General features: G+C 42.7%; 1 protein-coding gene across 2 annotated transcripts in view; it reads right to left on the bottom strand.

The window, feature by feature from the left end:
• NR5A2 (nuclear receptor subfamily 5 group A member 2) overlaps positions 1 to 17,096 on the bottom strand; it is a 255,326-nt gene that overhangs the window by 105,437 nt on the left and 132,793 nt on the right. The gene's annotated exons all lie outside the window — the stretch shown is intronic.

Here is a 17,096-nt window from a genome sequence, read left to right as displayed (position 1 = left end):
CTTAGGGGAAATTGCCGTGTGACAGCCACTAGCGCAGCTTTTTAAAAGAGGTGGGGGATGGAGTGGTTATGTTTATAGAAGCATGACAAGGCTAGTAAACAAAGAAAACTATCAGGCAATAACTTTTTACTAGACTAAATACATTTCTTGGATAGTTTTCAGGAGATAACGATCCCTTCATCAGATAAAACCAAAATGATTATCGGGAAAATGTTCAGCACATCTGGCCCTCTGTTAAGAAGAAGAAGCTCCAGCCCTGTTGTCTCTACACTTCAGATTTGAAATCAATAATTTGCAGTTACTTCTGAAAAAAGATATTGCATAATATATACAGTATAGAACAATTCTGTAAGTGGGTGTTTCCATTTGGATGTCCCAATGTCACGCAGCAGGACCCTTATTCTTTAACAGAATCCGAGCATTCAGATTTTGCTACCGAGTATCAGCATAACCAATAGCAGCTCATCTTACATTTACACAGGCATAGACCTGATGTAACTGTGAATGTGTAAATTATTATTTATTTTCCCTCCCTTATACAAAAGCGCAGAAAGGGTTTTTAGTGCCGGCTGGCGTGCTAAATGCTCTGCACTCCTCTGACACTCATAGGAAGTCTATGACCGATGGAGCAGCGCAGAGCATTCAACGCACCAGCTAGCGCTAAAAACCTCTTCCGCGCTTTTCTAAAAAGGGGGGGGGGGGTTGATTAGAGACATGTGTAACTTACAGAATCCTGTTTGTTAGCCTCTAGATTCTATGTATAGCCTCCAAAATTGGGTGTTGGTTTTGGTCGCTGAACCAAATTGTGTGCCCAACTAAATTGGCTAATGAGCCAATTAGTACCAATAACTGGGTGTTAATTGACATTAATCAGCACCAGTCTGGTTTTACGTGCAAATCTTGCTTTTCTATAACAATGTGCTTCTAAACCCCACAGCAAGCAATCTGAAAGAGAGAGGTACATGAAAGAGAGAGGTACATGAGTAGGTCAGGAACGTTCCCAAACTTTGTGCACAGTGTTATAGAATGAGGTGCGGACCCAATGTAGTTTGTGTTTCAGCTATGAACGCCTTCTTTAGGGGTGCCAATTCTAAATAGCACAAGATTTAATTATGCTCTTAGGCATACAATGGTGTGTGAATACGAAGAATGCCAGTGTTGAAGATTGCTCTTCCTAGCTTCAACACTGGTGCTCTTCCAATGACTGCACATCGCTGCTCATTTTGCGGAGGGATACACTCTTTTTAGGACTGTATCCAACTCATTCCTAAAGATTTCACATGGTATATTTAACAACCATTGATATCATGAGAGCGCCACCTTCTGGATGTTGATCACACTCCTGAGGCAGGCTCAAATGCTGAAACACGGACCATGTCGGGTCCACAACACACAGTGCAGTTCTTCGTATTCACACATCACTGTATGCTTAAGAGCATAATTAAATCTTGTGGTATTCGGCATTGAGTCCCCTGAAGAAGGCTTTTAGAACCGAAACACAGACCGTGTTGGGTGCGCACCACAGTTCATTGATGACATTGCTTTATTTGTATAAGATTGATATCGCTTTACTTGCACCATTTGTAATATTTGTGAAGAATTACTACAATAAACTCTGACATCAAGTACCTCGTATCCACAGTTTTTCTTTTTGTTTTTGGCTTTCCCTCGGTTATCTGTTGGTGTCTCTTTGGTTGCAGACAATGCTATAGAATACCAGAATGTGCACCCAAATTGAGCACTGGGAATTTTATCTAGTTTCAGTAGGCGTAAGCCCTAGTATCCAAATCTGCGCACCAAAATTGGCACTTAGGCCCTGATTCTCCAAAAGTGCGTCCCGATTTTAGGCAGCTGTAGGCGTCCTACAGCTGTCTAATCAGCCAATCGGGATGCACGTTTTTTTAAAAAAATGCTCCCCAGGCAGGCCGCCTATATTGAAGGCGAGGCCCGCAAGACACCTAGGCCCTGATTCTGTATAGGACGCCCGGGAGAGGCGTACTATTCAGAATCGGCCTACACTAAAACCCCGATTCTGTAACCGGCGTCCATGTTACAGACGCTGGTTAGAGAATCGGGTTAGATTAGACATGGCCCGCTATACTTATCGCGGCAAGGGATCTCTCTGCCGCTATAAGTATAGCGGGCCGCGGCCTGTCTGATCAGATGCCCCCCCCTCCGACACTACCGACCGCCCCCCCCCCAACACTACCAACCGCCCCCCCCCGACATTACCGATCTCCCTCCCACCCCGACACTACCAATTGCTGGCAGGAGAGTGTCCAATCCCTCCTGCCCGAAGACGGCACCCCCCGGCCCCCGGCCCCCCCCCTGGCGCTAACAACCCCCAAACCTCCAAACTAACCTGTTCTTCAGGCCAGACGGTTCTTGCCCATCTAGCCGGTAAGCCCGCCTCGTCGAAATGAGGCGGGCTCGCCCCTTCCCGGCCCATCCCGCCGAAGCCTAAGACCTGATTGGCCCAGGCTCTAGAAGCCTGGACCAATCAGGCCTTAGGCATAGCGGGTCCGCCCATCCCCACGAAGTCTAAGGTCTGATTGGCCAATCAGGCCTTAGATTAAGTGGGGATGGGCGGACCCGCTATGCCTAAGGCCTGATTGGTCCAGGCTTCTAGAGCCTGGGCCAATCAGGCCTTAGGCTTCGGCGGGATGGGCCGGGAAGGGGCGAGCCCACCTCATTTCGACAAGGCGGGCTTACCGGCTAGACGGGCAAGAACCGTCTGGCCTGAAGAACGGGTTAGTTTGGAGGTTGTTAGTGCCGGGGGGGGGGGGTCCGGGTGCCGGGGGGTGCCGTCTTCGGGCAGGAGGGATTGGACACTCTCCTGCCAGCAATTGGTAGTGTCGGGGTGGGAGGGAGATCGGTAATGTCGGGGGGGGGAGGGGGGCGGTTGGTAGTGTCGGGGGGGGGGGGCGGTCGGTAGTGTCGGGGGGGGGCATCCGATCGGACAGGCCGCGGCCCGCTATACTTATAGCGGCAGAGAGATCCCTTGCCGCGATAAGTATAGTGGCTGCGTCTACTTACAATGTAGACCAGCATTTTGCTGGCCTACATTTTAAGGTTTCTTCCTCTACTAGGGAGACGCGTAGGGCCACCTAGGTTCGCCTAAGGCCCGCCTAAGGCCCTTAGGCGAGCTTAGACGTCTTGCGGGTCTCCCTAGGCTCCCGGAGGCGCCTCCAGGCCTGCCTGGGGAGCATTTTTTTTTAAAAACGTGCATCCCGATTGGCTGATTAGACAGCTGTAGGACGCCTACAGCTGCCTAAAATCGGGACGCACTTTTGGAGAATCAGGGCCTTAGTGCTTAATCTATAGTGGGCACTCATCTTTGAGGGCCTATTTTAGAATAACATTGCACACCGATTTTTTTTTCAGTGCCTGGATTTTCAAACTGGCGCTGATATGGGCAGCTGCCTTAAAAGTGGCTGCCGACTGTGTGTCAATCGCACATCAGCACCGATTTTGGAATCGCATGGCCATGAAAGATAAGCACCAGAAATGTAATCTAAGAATTGCATCTATGTAGGTGCTTTAGGCTGTCTTAACACCATTTCCGGCACTGGCCATGCCTACTTCAAGTTTCAAGTTTATTAAAATGTTTTATACCGCTTAATCAAATTTCTAGGCGGTGTACAATGCAAAAAATTCCATAAAAACAGATTAAAATTAGAAATACTGTACTAAACAAGACCAGGGTAGGTTAATAAGACACATAACAAGACATATAAACTTACTTCACACAAATGGGGAAAAAGGGAAAGAACTATAATCTTTAAAGAAAAGAGCACAGTACTTTGGTGTTCAGCGGCCTAAAGCACTTACGTAGGCGCAATTCCAGTGCCGATATTCTAGAAGCCAGTATGTGCCCCAAATCGCAATTAAAAACACAGTTTGGATGGCATTTTTAATGGAGGTATGGGTGTCTACCGATGCCTAGAAAATCGGTGCAGGTTCGAGAATCCAGGTTTGAGCATTTATCTCCTACAAACATTCAGGAAAACGAGAGACTAAAGAAGACTATCTGGCCAAGTCTAGAGCTGTCAAAACAGCAGTCAGAGAGGCCAAACTCCGGATGGAAGAGAATCTAGCAAAGAACATTAAAAAGGGGGATAAATCCCTCTTCAGGTATATTAGTGACAGAAAAAGGAACACAGATAGGATAGTGCGCCTTAGGAAACCAGATGGGAATCATGTAGAATCGGACTCCAATAAAGCCGAACTACTAAATAAATACTTCTGCTCAGTCTTTACCTGCGAGGCGCCGGGATCCGGTCCAAAGCTGCAGGCAAGGAAGAGCTCGGAAGATCCGTTTCGAGATTTTGAGTTTACGCCCAACAGCGTCTACTATGAACTTTCCAAGCTCAAAGTGAACAAAGCCATGGGACCGGACAAACTACATCTCAGGGTGCTTCGGCAGTTGAGCGATGTCCTGGCGGAGCCGTTATCCGCGCTATTCAATCTTTCCCTAAGTACAGGAAGAGTCCCATTGGACTGGAAAACAGCCAATGTAATTCCACTTCACAAAAAGGGATACAGGACAGAGGCTGCAAATTACAGACCAGTGAGTCTCACATCGATAGTGTGTAAAATTATGGAAACATTAATCAAACACAAATTAGAAACGATCCTAAACGATGAGAATCTACGAGATCTCCATCAACATGGATTTACAAAGGGAAGGTCCTGCCAATCCAATCTGATCAGCTTCTTTGACTGGGTAACAAAAAATCTGGATATGGGGGAGTCCCTGGACGTGGTGTACTTGGACTTCAGTAAGGCTTTCGATAGTGTTCCACACTGCAGGTTATTGAGCAAGATGAGTTCAATGGGATTAGGAGAAACATTAACTGCATGGGTAAAAGACTGGCTCAAAGGTAGACTTCAGAGGGTGGTGGTGAACGGTACTCCCTCCGAAACATCGGAAGTGATCAGTGGAGTGCCGCAAGGCTCGGTCTTGGGTCCGATCCTATTTAATATCTTCGTAAGGGACCTGGCTCAGGGGCTTCGAGGGAAAATTACATTATTCGCCAATGACGCCAAACTATGCAACATAGTAGGCAACAGCACAGTGCCCGACTATATGATGCAGGACATACTCTTACTGAAGCATTGGTCCTCAACTTGGCAACTAAGTTTTAATGCCAAAAAGTGTAAGGTCATGCACCTTGGCAGCAGAAATCCATGTAGAACTTACACCCTAAATGGTGAGACCTTAGCAAGAACTGCAGCAGAATGAGACTTGGGAGTGATCATTAGTGAAGACATGAAGACTGCCAATCAAGTGGAGAAAGCTTCATCCAAGGCTAGACAAATGATGGGTTGTATCCGAAGAAGTTTCGTCAGCCGGAAGCCCGAAATTATAATGCATTATACAGATCCATGGTGAGACCTCATCTAGAATATTGTGTTTTTGTGTACAATTCTGGAGACCACATTATCAAAAAGATGTGCGGAGAATTGAGTCGGTTCAGCGAATGGCCACCAGGATAGTCTCAGGACTCAAGAATCTCCCGTATGAGGAACGGCTGGGTAAGTTGCAGCTGTACTCACTCAAAGAACGTAGAGAGAGGGGAGACATGATCGAGACGTTCAAATATGTCACGGACCGTATAGAGGTAGAAGAGGATATATTTTTTCTTAAAGGACCTACGGCGACAAGAGGACACCCGTTGAAACTCAGGGGTGGGAGATTTCATAGTGACACCAGGAAGTATTTCTTCACCGAAAGGGTGGTTGATCATTGGAATAGTCTTCACTGCAGGTAATTGAGGCCAGCAGTGTGCTGGATTTCAAGAGAAAATGGGATAAGCATGTGGGATCACTTCAAGGAAGAAATTAGGGGGTGGGTCATTAGAGTGGGCAGACTTGTTGGGCCGTGGCCCTTTTCTGCCGTCATCTTCTATGTTTCTAAGTGTGTAGGTGGGAGACACCTACACATCTTGCTTTGCCCATGTATGTGCCTCCCTTACATTTAAGCGCTATGCCATTTAACAGAGCAGAGTTTAGGTGCCATTCTGGCCCTTTCACTTTTTTCTTTTGTAATCTTTATTCATTTTAAAAATTCACAATAAGTGTAACATACGATACAATCATTTTGTACTTTAACATCACTTAATATATCATCAAATTCTAACTCGCATCAATCCCTCCCTTATACCCAACAATTATTCCTAAGCAAAAGAAATCATAAAATATTCCCACCCCACTCTGGACCTGTATGAACAAAAGGGAAAAATTAATACTTATTCTATTTCAATCTTTACAGTATCTTGTTAATGACTCCCAAATAAGCTGAAATTTCCCTGCTGCATGGCAATTATCCTTTCCATTTTAAATATGTGACACAAAGAGTTCCACCAAAAGCTATAATTCAGCCTATCCCAATTTTTCCAATTATTCATAATCTGTTGTATGCAACCCCTGTCATAATAAGTAGAAGTTTATTATTATTAGAGGATATTTGGCTTTTCACTTAAAAAAATTTTTTTAACATCCCCTGTTCGTTTATTGTCAAACTACTACTATTTTATCATTGGAATTCTATTTTATTGTACACTGCTCAGAAAATTTTTAAAATAAACTTGAAACTTGAAGTGTACTTTTACAAGTATTACTGCTAGTATTCTAGACATTAACGCACCTAATCATAGAATTACCCTTGATAACAAACCAACCTATCATCAGCAGATAAACATGATCCGATCAATCTCTATAGCCTTTTCAAACCTTCATCTTTAAACATTCTACTCCACTCCTTAGTAATCTCTCAACTTGATTATTGTGACGCACTGTATCAAGGATTAAATCAGAAAGAGCAGAGACAACGTCAGATTATCCAAAACACGGCCGTTAAACTAATATATAAAGCAAAAAACGGGAACTCCCTACAGCTATTTCCCAATGGCAATCTGCACGGGGCAGGAGCGTAGGAAGATCGCTCCTGCCCCAAAAGCCCGCTAGACCACCAGGTAAGGCCGGGATGCCGGGGGGAAGACTTAAGGATTTTTTTTTTCTTTTTTCCCCCTCCCCAAAAAATCGCGAATATGTGAAATCGCGATTACTGAAACCGCGAATGGGGAGGGGGAAGTGTACTTGCCTTTTCTTGTACATCTATCCTATCATTAATTGTACTTCACTCCTCATCCATGTGTTTGAATGTTCTGTCTCTGTGTTTTAATATATGATATCCCCGAATTTAAAATTTTTTTAAATTTCTGTACACCTAGGGTTACTAGACGCCCGGATTTCCCCAAACATGTCCTCTTTTTGAGGACATGCCCAGGAGTCCTGACGGCTTGTCAAAACCCAGCACTTTGTCTGGGTTTTGGAAAGCTTCATGACAAAATTATATTGGGAAGGGGCATGCGCGGATGCTACGTGGTGATGTCACACGCAGGTGTGTGTGTGTGTGATGTCATTGCGTTACATCAGCGAATGCGCAGATGCCATCTGGGGGCAGGGCTGGTAGGTGGAACAGGGCGTGACAAAGGTGGAACTGAGTGGTCCTGGGGACGTGGCTATGGGTCCAGATTTTCCCAGAAGGAAAATCTGGTAACCCTATGTACACCTCTTAGATACTTATGCGGTATATCAAATTTTAAATCTAATCTAATCTAATCTAATCCTTAGGTTTGTATACCGCATCATCTCCATAAATTTGGAAACTTGGATACTATATTTGAGAATCAATAACCAAACCTTTTTGTTGTTTTTTAAATTTATCTTATCGTTTTCCACACTATACAAACAAGCAGTACTACTTTTTAAAAACACAGAAGGACAGAGTACAGTAATAGGGTTCAAGAAGGGATTGGACAATTTTCTCAAGGAAAAGGGGATAGAGGGGTATAGATAGAGGACTACTACACAGGTCCTAGACCTGTTGGGCCGCCGCGCGAGCGGACTGCTGGGCACGATGGACCTCTGGTCTGACCTGGCACAGGCACTTCTTATGTTATGTTCTTAAACGCTGGAAAAACCAACACAACAGGTCAGAAGTCAAGAAATCCACAGGAGAGACAGCCTCTTAGTCCATCAGTGTACGAGGTGGGAGCCCTGATCTATAAATTGCTTCAGGAAAATAGAAAAAGTCTGGACAATTAGCATCTGCATCTATCTTATCAGCCTTTGTACAATACCAGTGAAGGGTTCTGGGAGAGCTATGGTCTACAACTCACAAATTCACACAGTTGAGGTGGATTAAAAAATACATAGTGGACCCCTTGAAACTTAACTATACATTTACACGGAAATCGTAACATAAACACAGCTCCCATCTGCAACAACTTAGGCCTCAATAATAGAAATTACTTTCTATTCCTTTGGGTATTCCACATCTGGAAACATGTGAATGAATCTTACAGTTTAAGAATAAAGCCTCTCTAAATGTGAGAAATGTTTAAGACAGCCATTCTCTATCAGAGTCTGAAGCTAGGTGCACTGTTAAGATTGCAGAAACTACATCCTGCAATCCCGATCTCTCCAGGAAACCAGAGAACTCTAAAATATCGAAGGAGAATTCAGATTGCTGCACATCCCCTGTTTTTCTCTTATCTTGATAGAAGTAATACATCTTTGATGTAGAAGGAAAGGAGGTTTCCAGAAACTTAAGGACTTCCAGCAAATATTTTTAAATGTAAAATAAGCAGATACTGTTGATCATGCTTGACGCAGCAAGCAAAAAATAAATAGGGGAATTCATCAATAGGTGCTAATCGCGTTAGCGTGCGCTAAACACTAAAGACACCTATTATATTCCTATGGGCATCTTTTAGCATAGTAACATAGTACATGATGGCAGATAAAGACCCGAATGGTCCGTCCAGTCTGCCCATCCTGATTCAATTTTAATTTTTTCATCTTAACTATTTCTGGGCAAGAATCCAAAGCTCTACCCAGTACTATGCTTGGGTTCCAACTGCCGAAATCTCCGTCAAAACCTACTCCAGCCCATCCTCCCCCAAACGGCCATATGCAGACATAGACCGTGCAAGTCTGCCTTAGTTCAATATTTACTATTATTTTCTGATTCTAGATTAGCTCATGCTAATTGTTAGCGCTTTATAATGTGGCAATACCCGTTGATGAATTCCCTCCTAAATCAATCAAAAAGTAAATAAACCAATAATTATCTTTCAGCACTGTCCATTAGATTCCAGCTTTTTCAGTTTATCTTTTTGAGAGTTGAGTCTTCTAGCAAACTTAAGGGCCCTTTTTTAAGCCCTAACTTGTGGTTACAGCACAAACAACAGACTACTGTAAAAAGGGGTTGAAAGTGTTTCGCAGTATTTCACCAGTGAGTGCGCACTAACCCATATACAATGTTCCACCGTGAATTTGCGGTTCACGGACTCACTAATTCGCGTTATTCTCCGACCGCCTCTTCCTGTACTAAAGTCAGGCTACACCAATCAGGAGCTGCGTGTCAAAGAAGTTCTTGATTGGTGTAGCCTTACTTTAGTAACAGGAAGAGGCGGTAGGAACATACCGTGAGTGATTTTCTTCACTCGCCGGCGCTCCAGCTGCCCTCTCCTGCCTTTTGACAGGCGAAAAACCGTATTTGCAGTTTTTTGAAATTCGTGGGGGTTCCTGAAATGGAACCCCCATGAATATCGGGGAAGTACTGTATTAGCTATTTCTCAAAATATTTTTTTCAGCCAGCATGTCATGGGCAGAGAACAGAAGAAGCATTATCCAGCTAGTGTACTCGCATTAGCATGCACAAACTAGTTAAAGTGGAGTTAATGCAGACATCGGCACAGTAAGGGGGGCGGCGCCCGGGGCGGTGGCACCTGTCTCCCGCCTCCCTGCTGTGTGCGTGCCTCCCTTCCCTTTCTCCATACTTTTTTTTAACTTCTCCGGCATGAGCAGCATGCCCACGTCAATATCAGCTCACCCTTTGACGTCACTTTCTAGGCACAGGTCCTGGAAATGATGTCAGAGAGCGTGCCGAAGCCGATGCGGGGCAGCAACCTCACGCTGGGGAAGTAAAAAGGTATGGAGAAGGCAAGGGGCGCGCGAGCGGGAGGGGAAGATGAGGGGTGCCATGCCCTTAGGAAGACCACGCCCCCACACCCCCTTACTACACCACTGAATGCGGAAGTACTTAGCGCGTCTTAAATAAGAGGTGGCAAGTGCTCCTGCGTTATAGTTTTGCAAGTATCGTGCATTAATCTGAACCTTAGTGCATGACCTGCACAAAAAAAGAAAGAAATGCCCGACTTTTAAAAGGAAGTGCAAAATGACATCAAACAAATATACAAATTAACAATAATTACAACATATAGGGCTCCTTTTACTAAGGTGCGCTAGCGGTTTTAGAGCGCGTTACATGCTAACGCCTCCATAGAGCTTGCGTTAGTATTTTTCGTGTAGCCCAGGGTTAGCGCGCGCTAAAAACGCTAGCGCACCTTAGTAAAAGGAGCCCATAGTTTTAAAATTAGCACAATATGAAATTAAATTGTAACGGCAAAAACGACGTACAAAAACAAATTCCTATACTCTGAACTAAATACAATCCGGCCAGCATTCTTTTTATCTGTCACCGGCTCTAAAACTGAAAATTCAGGGCCGGACCCTGTGCTTCAGCATTGAATTTCAGGTTGGCTTTTTTTAAAAGCTGGCTAGTGCATGCCCAGTTAAGTCAATATTCAGACTTAACAGATGGCCAGTTAGTTCTGAGTTTTGGGAGCTAACCAGACTTTGCCCCTGAAATGTCCTGGGAACACCCCTGATGTAACCAGATTCCACTTTGGCACTAACTGATCATTTTCAGTGGCACTAATTCGTTAAGTTCCGCTGAAAATGACCGGATAGTCACATACAAGCGCGTTAAATGATTGGTGGCTGTTTCTGGCTGGTTAACCTGCTTTGAATATCTGCCAGTATGAACCCAGAATTCAAAATGTGCTGAGCGGGTTGGGAGGGGATATTCAGCGGCACTTACTTAGGCCGCCCTGTTTAGTAAGTTTCAAGTTTAATAAAATTTGATAAAATCGCTTATCTCGGTTTACTAAGCGAATGGGGTGGTCTGGGGGGCAGCAGCATAGCAAAGGATTGCTGGCCATTCGCCCCCGCACTCTTCTCTTTCGCACATCCTGCGTGCAATGCAATACAGTACTTACATTCTGCAATTAAACCTCTCAGCTCCTCCCTTTCTTTTAAATTTCATTTTAATAATGTATTTATTGACCCTTCCTTCCCCTTATTACCCTCAAATTCAAGTAAGTCCTTGTTTATCGTCTTTATAATGTTCACTCCTCCCCATATATATATAATTATTATTTTATTTCATATATATTTTTTTAGCATTGTAAACCAGCCAGATACATGTTGATGGTCGGTATATTAAACACAATAAAACTTGAAACTTAATATACTGAATGCCAAGAACATCCAGAAATTGCATTAAAAAACATAAAAACCATTCATATATTTCTACCTTATACTTTCCAAATTCAAATCAGTTTACATATTCTTCAAATAATATCACCTTGACTGTCTTTTTAAATTTGAGATATTTCGTAATCTGTCTCACTTCCAATGAAATGCTATTCCATACAAAAACTGATTGATATTGGAAAATGGAAGTAAACATTTTTCTTATATTTCACTACTTTAACTGAGAGATAATTTAACTTTAGACTATTCCTGCAATTAAAAGATGATTTCTTAAAAGACAAGACTACTAATTGAATCAAATAGAAAGATGCCCAACCATGATATATCTTAAACATTAAAATACTAATTTTAAATCTAATTTTGGCTTCTATTGGTAACCAATGTAAAGATCTTAACAATGGAGTAACATGATAATATTTGCTAGCAGAAAAAACTAAGTTTTTCTGCAGTATTTAGAATAATTTGCATTTTTCCAATCAGGACCTTATTATAGCCAACATATATTATGTACCATCCTATATAATAAAACCCTAGCCGCGCATGCACACTCTTAACTGCGTGCTTCCATGATCCGTAGGTCTGTGGCCGCAGGAGTGCGCATGCGTGAGTCCCCAGCCTTCTTCCCAGCACTTATCTACACTCGCCGACAGGACTGGTCGCCAGCGCTGGACTCCCTGCTCTCCCCAAGATTCGGCTCCTCTCACCAGCAGCACCAGCATCAGAGAAGGCTTCCGACGCTGGCGGGGATCGAGAGGAGCCGCGGCGACACCTTACGGGGCGGGATGCGCCGAAAAAACACTCCAGCCGCTACGTTCTTCGCGGTCCCGACTCCAAAACTGCCGATTCCAGCAGCATGTGCAGCACTCTACACACGCTGCTTTGGGGCTTTCTACTGCCCTGATTTACTCTGCAGCGTCTCTGATGATGTCATCAGGGACGTGCCAGAGTAAATCAGGGCAGTAGAAGGCCCCGAAGCAGCATGTGTAGAGTGCTGCACACGCTGCTAAAATCAGCAGGTTTGTCGGGACCGTGGGAAGGGAAGGGGGTAAGGGAAACGCTACTGCTGCACAGGGAAGTGGTGTGGGGGGAGGGAATGCTGCTGCTGCACAGGGAAGTGGGGGGGGGATCGAAATGCTGCTGTACAGGGAAGTAGGGTGGAGGGAAAGAAAGACAGACAGCTATCACCTGTTAATGTAACGGGCTAAAATACTAGTATTAATATATTATTTTCTTCTGTAATTGCTGAAATTCTAATAAAACGTATTGAACTAAAAAAAAATACTGTGTTAAAATAATCTAACTTGAATAAAATCAGTGTTTGTACTAACAATGCTAATTTTGCAGGTTCAATATATTTTTTTATTTGCCTCGGTTTTCTCAATTCTGAAAATAAGCTCTTAACCACATAATTAACCTGTTGTTCCATTGAAAGATGATTATCCACATGAACTCCCAATACTTTTTCAGAAGATTTAAACTGGTATAAATTGTTTTCTCCCTATTAATCTTTAATTTATGGGAGGTAATCCAATAATACAATATATATACAAGAAATTATTTTATCAAGAACTAAATTCCAGCTTTCCTGTACAGGCAGCAGTACAGAGAGAAGGTGGACACTGGATGGAAAGGGCAGAGAAGGCAGTGAATGGAATGGGCGAGACAGAAGGTGAGCAGTAGATGGAAGGGGTAGAGAGAGGGGGACAGACACTGAATGGAAGTATGGGGGAGAGGAGGGATAGACACTGAATAGAAGTGTGGGGGAGAGGCGGCATACTGAATGGAAGTGGAGGGAGAGGGGGAGCAGATGCTGGAAGGAAGTGGGGAGGAGAAAGAAAAAAGGGCACATGCTGGATTGAGGGAAGAGGATAGAATTAGATACTGGAAGGGGTGAGGGAAAGAGGTGGCAAGCTATAGGTAGACACATTGAAAGAGGGAAATTGAGGACTGAATAGAAAGAAAGAATTTAGACAAAGGCAGAAAATAAATAGAGATGGAAGACCAGGAAAGAACAGGAGGAAGGGAGCAGAGAGAGAGATGCCAGAGCAGGGGGGAAGGGGAGACAGATACCAGTCCTGGGAGGAGGAAAAGAGAAAGGAGACAGATACCAGATCTGAGGGGAGAAAAGGAGGAGAGAGATATGCTAAAATCTGCTGGGAGGGAAGGAGGGAGGAAGGAAGGAAGAAGAGAAAGAGGCAGAGAAAGGGGGGCGGGTTGTAAGCAGATTAGAAAGATTAGAGAGAGAAAGGCCTGGACCAAAGGGGAAAGACAGGAGGACTATGGGAGGTTCAGACAAAGGGGGAAAGACTCTGAGGAAGAACAGGGAGATGTAAGATCATAACAAAGGAGAACTGACACTGGATCTGGGGAGGGTAACAGAGGGAAAAGAGAGAGAGACCTGGACCCAAAGGAGATGTGAAAAGAAATGTTGGATGCGAAAGAAAGAAAGATTGGATGCACAGTCAGAAGGAAGTGCAACCAGAAACTCATGAAATCACCAGACAACAAAGGTAGGAAAAATGATTTTATTTTATTTAGTGATCAAAATGTGTCCGTTTTGAGAATTTATATCTGCTATCTATATTTTGCACTATATTTGTCTATTTTTCTATAGTTACTGAGGTGACATTGCATATTTTAAAGTAATCTGCCTTGACATCTTTGAAAAAAAATCCAAAACTCATAAATGATAATTAACATTTTCTCTGCGTACAATGTGCTTTGTGGGGTTTTTTAAAAATTTTATTTTATGTTTATCATTATGAATTAATAAGATACTGTGTGTACCTGAAAAATGAATGGAAGAAATTGGGGGCGGGGCTAAGGCGGGATTGGGGGCGGGACTGAACATTAATAGATGTCCCATTTTGATGAAAAAAATAAATGGTCAAATTAGTAATGACAGGTTATTTCAATTTGTCAGGCACCTCACCCATTTGCATAGAGATTATAAATTTGTTTCAAGGTTCTAATTGACATCTGTTTTTTTATGAGTGCTTCTGTGAAAGTCTGAAAATGTGTAACTCAGTCTCAAAGATGATTCCAGCACTGCCTGTGATTTTATTCAACAGATTATACTGCTACTCTCTTAATATATTGTAAGCAAGTGTACTGGTTCCCAATCCTCTCCCGTGGGTCCCCCCAGCCATTCAGATTTTTAGGATATCAGACCACTGGCAGGATTCTGAGCATGGCTGATTATGTCACTATAGCCTCTATTTGCAAAGTTTCAGGATATGCAATTTATTTTTAATTTTATTTATCTTATCTATTTATTTCTTGATAATCCAAATGTGTATGCTCTTGGCAGGTTACAATAATAATGTATGCAGAACAGAGTTCCGTATCCTCAGAATAGTCATCTACACCCTAATTCTTTATATTGCATGTGCAAATATGCTTGTGTACCCAATTTGTATGTACAATTTAATTGATTAATGAGCCAATTAGCACCAATATTTTATGCTAATTGGCATTATTGTGTGTGTACATTTTTAGGCGCATATAAATTTTATGTATGGATCTGAAAGGGAGCTTGGCAATGGGCTGATGGGAAGCATCCCTGGAATTTACGTGCATTTTTATAAAATAAGGGCGATCCGCACGTAATTTAAGCAGGTAAGGCTAGACTCAAATAGGACACTGGTCTTTGACCTAAGGGCCGCTGCGGCAATTCTTATGTTCTTATAAAAATTTTCACCAGGTTTTATTTGGTATACACCTTCATGCCCAAAATTGGACATAGATCCTAGCAACAATTGCTATTCTATAAATGACACCTACATCTGAGCGCTGTTTATAGAACAGCACTTAGGCCCAAATGTTATAATGTCAGGCACCTATTTTGGAGGCGCCCAACTAGATAGGCGCCTATCTAAATTGAACAACAAGCCCAATTAAGCTGTTTAATCAGCAATAATTGAAACTTAGGCGCCTATCAAGAAAGAGCGATTCTGTAACTAGGCGCCTCTAAAAATTGAGGTGGCCTTCCAAAAAATAGACACTATGCGTGTTAGGTGTGGGTGTGGCTATGTGTTAGGCGCCTCGTTATAGAATCGCTGCTGTTAAGCATGTTTAAGCGCTCGCAAGGCCGCCTAACTTTTAGTTATGCCTAGAGCTGGCCCTCCAAAATAGGTGCCCAAATAGGTGCCACTCAGCGCGAGTCACTAAACAGCGCTCAACTGTACTTGAATCGTGCTGAACGGTGCCTATATTGTCCCCTAACTTTTGGGCGCTTCTTATAGAATATGCCCCTTAGTGCTCATTTTTATCAGTCACCATTTTTAGACACCATTTATAGAACTGAGTCCATATTGTGGTGCTTTGAGGTCCTGGTATCAAACACACGTTAAGTATTTTTTGAACATTTTTTTAGATTTTTGGGGGGGGAGGTTGATTGGTAAGTTTAATGCAGTGGCCTGAATGCTTGAGAGGCAAAATGTTTAGCTACATTCTTGACTAAGTCAAACGTGCTGGGTGGAGAGGACTTACAAAGAGGTTTTAAGGGTAGAGAGGTCAAATTTCTAGACTGACAATACTGCAAGCAAGACTTCTCAATGTCTATAGAACTGAAAATATAAATTGCATCTATACAATCTTCACATACACTCAGAAAACGTGTGATCCCCCTCCTATAGCCGAACACACTGTCCCATCACAGTGTATGGCTCTAATGTAAAAATGCTGGCTAAGGCAAAATGCTCTTTGTGTACTAATAATAAAGAAAAATGAATTTACTTAACTTAAAAAGTTGTTGCAGGTCCCGACATGGACCATGTTTCGAGGGTCTTTTTCAAGGAACCCAAGAAAAGAAGCTTGGAAGAGTTCCTTCATTATATGAAAAATTTCTTTTGTCTGAATCACACGTTTTTCCTTGGCAATTGAAGTCTAAAACCATTCTTTTCTTGGGTTCCTTGAAAAAGACCCTCGAAACATGGTCCATGTCGGGACCTGCAACAACTTTTTAAGTTAAGTAAATTCATTTTTCTTTATTATTAGTACACAAAGAGCATTTTGCCTTAGCCAGCATTTTTACATTAGAGCCATACACTGTGATGGGACAGTGTGTTCGGCTATAGGAGGGGGATCACACGTTTTCTGAGTGTATGTGAAGATTGTATAGATGCAATTTATATACATATATTTATATTTTCAGTTCTATATACATTGAGAAGTCTAGCTACATTCTTGACCAGAAATATCAAAACCACATTTTTTTTTCAGACATGTTAAAAATATACTCTTTTGTACTCAGTTATTCAATTAATCTTGTACTGCAATTTATAAAACACAATAAACAAGTGAGAAGTTATTTCTAGAGAAAACAGAATTAGTCTCGATCTGGGTTGAGTAAGTGGCATCAGAATGTGGGACCCTTCAGTATTGATTATGATGAAGCGATGACTTATCTGAAGAAACGCTGTTTACTCAGTGACAAAAATTCAGCCGTGTGGACGTTATGTGTGAGAGAGAACAATTCCAAACAAAAATGCATTGTTGGTGATTCAACTCTTTGTCCAGATCCAAATGTTAATCATTATTAACATTTGTGGTTATCAAAGAGATCATTGAAACTGCTAAATGTACAGAAAGAAAAATGTGGCTGTTTTGCCCAAATGCCTGTTAATGTTATCAACTGCAATCAATCACATTTTTTTCCCCACATGATTAGGAGTGGATTTGGGGGT

This window comes from Geotrypetes seraphini, chromosome 12 (assembly GCF_902459505.1).
Source record: "Geotrypetes seraphini chromosome 12, aGeoSer1.1, whole genome shotgun sequence".
Classification (NCBI taxonomy): domain Eukaryota; kingdom Metazoa; phylum Chordata; class Amphibia; order Gymnophiona; family Dermophiidae; genus Geotrypetes; species Geotrypetes seraphini.
This window is presented reverse-complemented; position numbering and strand designations above follow the sequence as displayed.